The 11,576-nt window shown below is 31.2% G+C and overlaps 1 pseudogene; it reads left to right on the forward strand.

The window, feature by feature from the left end:
- Window positions 1-1,867: 1,867 nt before the first annotated feature.
- On the forward strand, window positions 1,868-11,343 carry LOC120170404 (annotated as a pseudogene).
- Window positions 11,344-11,576: the final 233 nt, after the last annotated feature.

Genomic DNA, 11,576 nt, shown 5'->3' on the forward strand with positions numbered 1-11,576 from the left:
TAAGACACTTATTTATTATCATGCTGATCTTTCTTCTTTTGGATCATCGGATTGGATTTGGAGACATGGTTCTGTTTGGAGATAGTTTTCTCACGACGTTCGCTTTTGATTCGCGATTGTCAGTTATTTTTCAATAGTTTAATCTCTCGTTGTGATTTGTTTGCTGATATAGTCACTGTTCATATATATCATTTGTTCAAACTTTTTGGATGTGCTTATAATTTTTTCTTATATGATCTCAATTGGTTAATTTATTGTGTTAATAATTACAAAAACATATCTCAATTATGTGTTTAGTTTATGTTTATGATTGTAATTTTATATATATATATATATATATATATATATATATTAATAAAACTAACTACTTTTATTTGTATAAAAGATAAATAAATAAAAATATTTGAAAACTTTAATATATAAAAGTTAACATCATTATATTATTGAGGTTTAATTTAAAAATAAACATCAAATTATATATTTTTATTTTTAAATATTATAAAAAATATTTATCAAATAATAATTTAATGTTTTATTTTATTTTCTTTCATCTTTAAATTATGACTCTTATTTTAAATTAGTTCTTAAACTTTTAAATATTTTAATGTCATTACTAAACTACGACTATAATTATAAATTAGTCTTCAAACTTTTGAATATTTCATTTTCATCCTCAAAATATGACATTCATTCTAAATCAGTCCCCAACTTTGAACATTTCAATTTCATCCCAAACTTTACATATATATTAATCACATCCTTTGTTAATAAAATCATTAGGCCAAGTTATATTATTATATGTTTGAAAAAAAAATTAGGTTAGACTATGCTTGAAACTACTTACATATTTGGATGATTTTGGGGATGAAATTTGAATGTTTGAAAGTTTTAGGACTAATTTAAAATGAAAGTCATAGTTTGAGGATGAAATTGAAATACTCAAAGTTAATACTCAAAGTTTAAGCACCAGTTTAAAATAGGGATCATAATTTGGGGACATATATTGCAATTAACTCTTTTAGGACTGAATAGTAAACTTCCATTAAAATAACTTTGTCAGATACTCCTTATTTGACACATGGCCTGTTGTTTTTACCCTAAAAAGAACAGGCAAGCCAAAACATCTTTCATCATTCTAACTCTAATCTGACCCTTGGGGAAGTTATACGCGATAACTTGAGGAAGTTCTACAGTGTCGCAATTTTAATATAAAATTAAAAAATTATCGATTTTGTTATTATTTAAATAATAAAATAAATAATAAATTATTTAAATATTATTATTTTTACTTAAAACATTAATATTTTTTAATATTTTTAGTAAAATGTCTAACAAAAACAAAACCAATACAAAAATAATAAAATCAGTAGAAATAATAATATTTTCTATAATTTTTTTACTAATTTTATTATTTAAATAATAACAAAACGAATAACACTTTTTAACTGTATATTAAAACTGTCATACGTAATTATTTTCGTACAGCTTGTCGAGTGATAGAGCTCTTTGAACCAGGGCGGACCTTATAGTTGCCCTGTGTATTCCAAGTAACCCCTCAAAATTGTCTACTTAATGTTAATTATTTCTAATTTTTTTAAATAATACAAATATTACCTTTAATATTGTGTGTAACTGTTGCTCTTAATTATAAAAAATAAATAATATCTTATTTAAAATTAAAAAAAGAGATTAAGTCCAAAAAAACAAATCTCAAACCCATGAATCAAACACCTAATTTTAGTTTTGTAGAAATTAAAATATGCTTGAATTTTTGTGCAACTCTGAATTTAAATTTTTGTCCTGGTCCGCCTTTGCTTTGAACAAACGTCATTCTTATCAATATTCAATAGATAGATGATGAAGTGTTTGTCATAATTCCCAGTGTATGAATCCCAGAAAAATAAAGTTCCATACTTTACACACAGCATTGGTGGCTGGCCAACCTGACCTGCTGAATTTGACCTCTGACTTTATTATTCCTTTGAATTACTCAACTGTGTGATTGCTTGCAGCACGGCCCCTTACTATCATGAAACGCTACGCCTCTAGAATTACCAACTGGTCTCTGCCTTCAGCCTTTCGTAGCTTCAATTTCTTCTGGGTATCTTCTTCTTCTTCTTCAATGTTCTTTCAGTTCTTTTCTTTTGAAAAAACGTGTTTTTGGTTCTTTCTCTATTTATTTTTTTTGTGGGTAAAAACCCATTTCTATCGTTGTTTGATTTTGACAAATGGATGTCTAAATCAGATGTTACTATTGCAAAACTGGGTTTTTCCTTTGTCTTACTGAATTACAATCTGAAACTGGATTTAAATTTATTCAGGTGGATAAGAGGTATAGGAACTTTGGTTCAAAGACGGCGGAGGATCTGATTAATGGGGAAGAAGTCAATGATAAGGATAAAGGGAATCAAGTTTCCGATATGTTGATTGATAGCTTTGGAAGGAAGCACAGTTACTTGAGAATCTCCTTGACGGAGCGTTGCAACCTCCGATGTCAGTACTGTATGCCGGCGGAAGGGGTGGAGCTAACGCCGTCGCCGCAATTACTCACCCACCGTGAGATCATTCGTTTGAGTGATCTCTTTGTCACTTCCGGTGTCGAGAAGATTCGGCTCACCGGCGGTGAACCGACCGTCCGGAAGGATATTCAGGATATTTGCTTGGATTTGTCGAACATAAAAGGGCTTAAGAATTTGGCAATCACTACTAATGGAATTACTCTTGCTAGGAAGCTTCCATTGTTGAAACAATGTGGGGTTACCAATCTGAATATCAGCTTGGACACGCTTGTTCCTTCAAAATTCGAGTTTATGACTAGGCGTAAGGGACATCACAAGGTTATCGAATCCATTAATGCTGCCATTGATCTTGGTTACAACCCTGTGAAAGTATGTTTTTACTCTTAGATCATGCCCTCTCTTGGTTTTATTTGATTGAGTTTTGAGAGTGTGGGTCTGTTTCTGCTTGTTTTCAGGTCAATTGTGTTGTCATGCGTGGATTTAACGATGACGAGATGTGCGATTTTGTCGACCTCACTCGTGAGAAACCTATTAATGTTCGATTCATCGAGTTCATGCCTTTCGATGGAAATGTATGGAATGTCAAGAACTCGTGCCGTATGCAGAGATGTTGGATACTGTGGTAAGGTACAACTCTTATGGTTGATCTTGCCTTACACATTTGTTTGTGCTTGTTTCTAAACTTCACAACTAACTAATTTCTTGTTCTCTGTTATCTGACAGACGAAAAAATTCCTGCCCTAAAGAGGTTGCATGATCATCCAACGGAGACTGCAAAGAATTTCCAGATCGACGGCCATGCCGGTACTGTATCTTTCGTGACATCGATGACTGAGCATTTTTGCGCCGGTTGTAATAGATTGAGACTTTTAGCTGATGGCAACTTAAAAGTATGTCTCTTTGGTCCTTCAGAGGTGAGCCTATGGCCTTTAAACATGTTTTAGACCTTCGTAGTTAAATATCAATATGTTCTGCGTTTGATATTTCTTTTGATATCTTCCTTACTAGTGTTGATTTCTCTCAGGTTAGCTTAAGAGATCCTCTTCGATCCGGGGCTGGTGACGACGTACTTAGAGAAATAATTGGAGCAGCGGTATGGTAGCTGCTAAAGAACACTTTATTAGGCTGTTACTCGATGAAATTGTGTTTCAAACCTTGTTACCATGCAATGACAAACACTGCTTTTTTACCCGTTTTCGTGTTTTTCCCCCCGGATTTTTGGTTATCATGCTCACTCTTTCTCTGTTTTCTTGGGACCGGGATGATTAACGAGTTATATGGCTAGTTGATTAATCATGATAGCATCAATTCATGCTGACAGTTTGGGGAGAAATCGGTCAAGTCTTCTTGCCTTCTCTTGTACCGCATGCATATACTTATTTTCTTCTTTGGATCAGGTTAAGAGGAAGAAAGCTGCACATGCTGGGATGTTTGACATTGCAAAGACAGCCAATAGACCGATGATACACATTGGTGGCTAAGGTACTTAACATCCTTATATAATGTTTTAAGAAATTTGGTCGCTCGGTTTCTTGTTTGTCGATCTCGTTTTCTGTTCTTGTCCATTGAGGTTGAACAATTGTAGTGCTTTTCTGAAGTGAGATCTCTTTCTTGTTTAGTACTCTGCTTCGCATGTATGGCTCAGAGTAGCGTAGGAGGATTATAATTTGTTCATCGTTATAAGTTGTCCTCGATCGGTTCATGTTGAACATTATCTTTTTTTAGATTCAATGTAAAGAGCACAGTTCAGCCATTTCACTCCATGTGAGTTGCATTATTTGAACCATGAATCAATAATCATCAGCTATATTAGAGTTGGATAAGAACAGAATCCAGCTGTTCGAGCATCTTCTGCCTAGTTTTTAGGTTGGTCGAACATTCAAAGATTCTCATTATTCTTATCCCCAAAATTTCATCATATTCAAGCAACTGCTCCAGCAGTTTCTGTATAGGTTTATAACCACGATTGATCAAAATGAAATTAAAACGTAATATTAGATATAATTTTAAAAAATATGATAATTTAACTATCAAAATAAAACAAAAGTAATAGTTGAGGTATATTTAAACTTATATAACTACCTTATAGAGGTATACAAACTAAAAATTTTAAATAGATTTTGACAGATACTAACCTAATACATTGGGTGGTCTGATAGTAAAATAAATGTGATTATTTTTAGGAATTTTAGATTCATACAATTACTCAATGAATACATATAATTAATTAATTAAAAAATTCTAAATTAATATTATTATTAGGAAAAATAGATACTAACCCTATACGATTATGATTGGCTTGCACGCAGAGAAAGCTTTCATACTTGTTTATCTGCAAAAGAAGGAAAAACGTAAGCTTAGCTTAGCTTTAGTTACTGGTTGTTTCTACGTGGTGTCTGTGGGGCCCGGTTTTCTCGGTTGGATGCAACTATGCACTGTGGGGTCCGTCGTGGGAGGGGAGATGGAGGGGGACCTACATGTCCACCACCCATCACCATCATACGTCAGACCTCACCAGGCTAATGGGGTCCACCTGGGAATGCATGCAGCACGGAGTACGGACAGGAAGGATCAAATCCATCCACCACCACCGGTGGTCCACTTAGGAGATATTTGTTTATTTTATAATGATCAAATGTCGAATGATTTAAACGTTAAATGATTTAAATGTTGAATGATTTAGATGTTTTATATGAATGAATTATAGATGTGATATACTGTTTGATAATGACTCTAAATTATTCAGAATATACTTTTGTATTGAATCATTCAATACTATTTTACTGAATCAATCAATACTGAATCATTTAAAATTATGAAACAAACGCATTAAATGTTGAACTGTTCAACATTAAACGTTGAATGATCTCTTACTCTACAAAAAATCATAAAAACGATAAAGCATAAACCTCGTGTTCCCAAAACATCACGACAAACAACCCATCACATTGTTCTTCTCCTTTCGCTAAAAATACCATTTAAATATCAAAATACATATAAATATCAAACATTAAAAATTATCAAATAAAAAATATTAAATTATACAACAGAAGTTTATTCAAGTAGTAAGTAATTTAATATCGTTTAAGCGAGTTTCGAATTTGAATTTTGTGTATGTAGAAAATATATATTGGAAGACTCACCCATCAAAACTAGGTATACGACTAACGACTTAGATCAATCCGGATTAATAAAGGTAAAATCTTAAGAACCGAGAGTTCAACAAATTTTTTTGAATTATATTGTAACAAATTTATAAATAAATTTTTATACAATACTTAGACTAGAAAGATTCATCCCTCCTTACCAGTGATTAGAGGATATTAAATTTATCCAATCTTACATCCTTTGGTATATTGTAACAATAATAATATCAATCGAACCATCAAAACTAAGAGGACCTATAAAGCAATTAAATCCAAAAAACATGAGGGGTAAAACTTAATGTCTACCTTCAAAACTAAGAGGGACCTATAAAACAATTAAACTCAACTGCTTTTAGGGAGGCATGGCCCCTCCCACGTTATACATAGCTTCATCCCTACTAATTTGATTTTTTTTTCTATACTTTTCAAAATTTAAATTCAGTCCTAGCCTAAACCATGAATGTTTGTGTTAAGTTTTTATATTGATTAAGTTACAAAGTATTTCCGTTAAAACTATCAGTGTACAAACTAATCATTAAATAATTAAATATGGTTCCAACAACTAATTGATTTAGTAAAATAAAACACTATATCCTTTGAGTAATGTCAGAGGTTCGAATCCTGACATTATCAGAGGTTCGAATCCTGACATTATGAATGAAAAAAACTGAATCGATGCATGCATTTTTTTCACTTTGCAGAGGGTTCACGTGGTAAGTTTGCAGCTTATTTACTTCTTTCTGTCTTTACTTTGCAGGTTCACGTGGCCATGTGTTTAACTTTTTAATCTGAAGCTTTGCAGGTTTTGGGAATAGGGATGGACGCATTGGGAGCTTTGCGTCAAATGGGGGATCGCATTGACTGCAATGCGACACAGGAAAAAAATATCAAACCCATTGATCACAATGCGACATCTCCTTGACTGTAGCAATCACATTATTCAAGCAAATAAATTCGCTTGATCTTTATTCGAGCCATTTATATTTTTGGATCATTATCCTAAATCTCCCTCATAAACTAATTGTTTAATTGATAATCTATTTTTAATGATCACAAATACTTATATCTAGATGATCTCTTTGACAAAATAATATTGTCAACAACTCTATTTTTTATATATAAAATCACTAATTTTATTTAAAATAAGAAATACATCAAATTACATTAATCAAACACTTTTGTCCCATTATGCTGGTCCACAACATCATTATTTCCAAATCTTAGGTCAAAATAATTATATAGTGAAATATTGGTTCAAAAGTTGCCACGTTTGTTTAAGCTCAAATCATACCAACCTAATTGCATTTTGTGTGAATCTTTCCCTTTTAGATTTATTACTTTATATTTGCGTAATAAATGTATTATTTGGAGTAACGTTATTAAATAACATGATATAATGTAAATATTAAAATTTGTATATCAAATTTAATAAATATGAAATTTTAATGAAGATGTACAATTAAGAGTAAATTGAGAAAGTAGAAAATCTATTTTGATTGGAATTAGAAGTCTATTTTATTTTTCGTAGATTGAAAGTAAGAAACATAGCTCGAGTAGATTTCTTGTTATGCAAGTTTCTTTTTATAATTAAGTAATTATCCGTATACTAAAAATTATGAAATTATGCAAGTTATGCAAATTTTCACGTAAAATTTTAATATATATTTTATTATATGCTCTATGTATATATTGTTATCTTTTAATCACGTGCACTAATATAATGATAATCAAAGCATAAGAAAAAGAAGAGAATGGTTAAAAGATGAATTTTATATCCTAAAAGAAATTCATAACAAAAGAAAAAGAAGCTTGTGATCCTCATGCAATCCACTGAAAATAATAATGATTCAATTAAATAAATTGAGATTAAATTGTAATTTAGTCCTTATTGTTGTTGTTTATGGACCAAGATCCTTGGACCATCGAGAAAATCAATGTTACCAACCAAAGGTGTAACATGTCATGTATCATGTGTGAAAAGCCATAAAAATACTATTAAACAAACAATGACGGATGATAATCCCTCATTTCTCATCATATCCTTTGTGGATCCTATGAAAAAAAAATATCCATTATATAATGTTACAAAAAATAGTACAAATATGAGAATGTAGAATGTTGTTTATATATATATAATAGTTTGGGATGATTATAATATAGTATTTTGTTTATAATCTTATTTATATTTTTAACAATGCACACATATATTACAGACGCAATTGTTTGAACCCAAGATGTCAAGGGAGAACGAAACGACCCATGTCGCACATATGGATTTGGTGGATGAGTCTCTCAGCGGAGATTTTCTTCATACATAAAGATTAGAACTCGAGACTTGTTTAAATGACATCAAGTTGCTTACCACTTGAACCAACCTTGTTTGTTAAACATTTTATTTATTTTGAAAAATGGATTGTTTAAGTTTTTACATTTATTTTTTGATGAATTTTTATATTTATTTAATAAACTTTTAAAGTTTTTTACATAAATATATTTTAAAAAATAATTTAAAAAAATCAATTAATACTTCTTATATAATAATATAATACTAATATGATGGCGCACGTTAAGGCTTTTATGTGGGTGCACGTTAGCTGGTCTAATGGGGATTGAAGTTTTGTGCTCCATCTAGTTTCTGATTTGCTTTCCAATCGTTTGGTTCTCTGTCTGTTCTTTTGGTTGGCTATGTCTGGTGATTTGATTGGTACGGTGGCTGATTGGAGGAAACTTTTTGTTGATGCAGATGATCAAAATCTGAAGTTTTTTTCTCTGTTGGTGAAAGAGGGTTCTGTTACTATTATCCCTTCGACTGATGTCTTTGATGAAGGGATTTTTGAATGGAGTTATGCTTTGGTTGGGAAGTTTATTGGATCCGCTCTGACTTTAGTGCGATGCAAAAGGTTATTGATCTAATGTGGGGGAAGATTTCGTCAGTTCAAGTTAACTTGGTTGGTTTGAATCTCTATGATTTCTCCTTTGTAAATGATATTGCTAGGGATTAGGTTTTAGATAATGGTCATGTCGACACTCGTTTTTTCATCCTGCTATTATTATTATTATTAATTTTGGGATTATAAAGAGGCTCAATTGACAAAAAAAGTGTAAATGGGTTAAATTGATAAAATTGAATTTAGGGAGTAAGGAGAACAAAAAGATAAGACAATTTGGCACAAGGATTTAAAGTGGTTCAACTTATCAACCAAGTCTACATCCACTACCTTAGCTCCTCACTAAGGATTTTCTAACAAATTCACTAATTTGTTCTTTCTTTTTCAAGGACAAAGAGATAACCTTTACAAGTCCCTATTTTTTTAATTGGCTAAGATAGAACCAAAAACCCTTTACAAGGAAAAAGAATGTAAACAAATAAAATCTCTAAAAAGGAAGATGTTTACAAGAATTTAGCTCACAAGAACAAAATATTTACAAGAGAATTGGAATAAAGAGTGAAAATCTCTTCTCTTGTCTTTGAATGCTTGGATAGGCGTTCTTACCCTTTTTCAAGTGTTCTCAACTTGTATTTATGTGTTGGAATGTAGTTGTGGCTGTTTCTAGCCGTTGGAGGTGGTTTGGAGCCGTTGGGGATCAATTTTAGTGCAAAATAAAGTTACTCAGAACAGAGTATCAATACTCCTAAAGGGAGCATAGGTACTACCATTGTTATATTTAAATCAACTAGCCGTTACTAGCCGTTGGGGCCTGATGGTATCGATACTATTATATAGAGTAGTATCAGTACTATTTTGGGTATTGATACCATTTTTGCATTCTGGAATTTGAGCAAAGCTGGTAGTATCGATACTACCTAATGAGTATCGATACTTCCCTTACATTTGGTATCGATACCATATGAACAGTATCGACACTGTTCATGAGGTATCGATACTATAAGAATAATATCGGTATTACTTGTCCAGAAAATGTTTTGTGCTCAATTCCATGCTTTAAGGACTTTGAATTATTTTTTAAAAACTTTGAAAAACTTTGAACAAATTCAATTCAAGTCCAAAAACATTTTGCCTTAAATTGTTATATCAAAATATAGTTCAACAATCTCCCTATTTTTGATATAACAAAACATTAAAAAATTGGTTTTGGCAAAACTCCCCCTTAATAAAATGTTTAATGAAAAAGATGCCAATTGTTTGAAAATATGTGGAAAAGTTCTACTCCCCTTTATCATTAAGAAATTGAATTTTTCAAACCATATTTCTCCCCCTATTTGTTAGATCAAAAAGAATTCAACTTTAAAGTTCAAAATTAACTTTGGAGAGTAAGTGGTAATTTGATATTAAAAGCATTTGAAAAAATCAAGCCCCTCAAAAAGTACATTAAAAAAATTAGCTTTAAAATCTTGAAACTTAAACAAAATTGAATTTCAACAAAGATTAACAAATATGTTAGTAGCACATGAAATTCAATATATCCAAGTCTAAAATACTTTATGCAATACCAATAATTGAAATTAAGTACATATGCATAAAACTTTAAAAAATGTTATGCATTTGAAGAATTTGATATCAATTGTTAGAGAGATATCTTTAACATTTAAAACACATGCATAAACATTTAAATTTAGGTCAAAAATTTAAAATTTGTAAAAACAAAGCATTTGAAAAGTTGATATCAATTGTTAGAGAGATATCATTTGCATTAAAAATCAATTTTGACCGAAATTCATTATGATGAACTTAAAAATTACGAAAAAAATTATTAAAACATTTAAAATGTTCATCATAAAACTTTTTCAACATACATGAGATGAAAAACAAAACATAGCCATTTAAGATCAAAACTCATGCATGCTTAAAACTAAATGAGCAACCAAATAATCAAAATCAAAAGCATTAAGCTGAGAGGTTGCAAATTCCTTTTCAAGTGTGGCTAGAGCATCTCAATTTCTTCATTTTCATCACCATTGCTCCCACACACCCACAAGAGACATTTATTTGAATTTTGGTATCCAAATTGCTTTGGATCCTTGGACGTTAGTTTCAATGCCCTTGTTCCCTTGGGAACCCATACTTGTCTTATTTTAAAAAGATTTTCTTTTTTTTATGGACAAGTATTTTCCACATGACCATAAAAATGACAATGTGAGCATTTTGCCATTTTTAAACATAATGAGTTGTTTTGAGAAATTAATTCTTTTTTTTGTTAAGCTCTTAAACTTAACTTTCAAATCAAAATTTTCTTTTTCTAAATAATTGATTTTGACTTTTGAAAGCTCTAAATCATTTTTCAAATTTTCATTTTGATTTTCAAAATCAACTCTGGCTTTTAGAATCAAATCATTTTCAACTAAAAATTTGCAAATCAATTCCTTATATTTGGAATTCATAGTCTCAAATTCCAAATACAACTCATTATAAGCATCTTGTAACTCATCAAAAGAATGTGAATTTAAATCATTAGAGTTAGAAGATACCTCAGAATCTCCTTCGATGGCCATGAGGCATAGGTTGGCTACTTCATCTTCATCATTGGAGTCATCTTCATCACTCCAAGATGCCAAAAATGCCTTTTTCTTTGATGATCCCTTCTTCTTTAGGAGAGGGCATTCATACTTGACATACCATGTTCTTTGACAATTGAAGCACACCAGGGGACCCTTCTTCTTGGTTGATTCATGCTTCACTTCATTGGAAGACATGAATCTCTTGAACTTTTTGAAGAGCCTGGCCATCTTCTCTTCATCATCATCATCGTCTTCATCCACCTCTTCACTTGAATCTTGATAGCTCTCATTGGTGGACTTGAAGGCAATGCATACCTTATTCTTCTTCTTGTTTTCTTCTCTTCATCTTCTTCCTCTTCCTTCACCATCAACTCATGAGTAAGAAGAGAACCAATCAACTCATCAAGAGTGAGAGAATTTAAGTCTCTAGCTTTGATAATCGCCATATTCTTC

This window comes from Hibiscus syriacus, unplaced genomic scaffold, assembly GCF_006381635.1.
Source record: "Hibiscus syriacus cultivar Baekdansim isolate YM2019G1 unplaced genomic scaffold, ASM638163v2 tig00111779_pilon, whole genome shotgun sequence".
Classification (NCBI taxonomy): Eukaryota; Viridiplantae; Streptophyta; class Magnoliopsida; order Malvales; family Malvaceae; genus Hibiscus; species Hibiscus syriacus.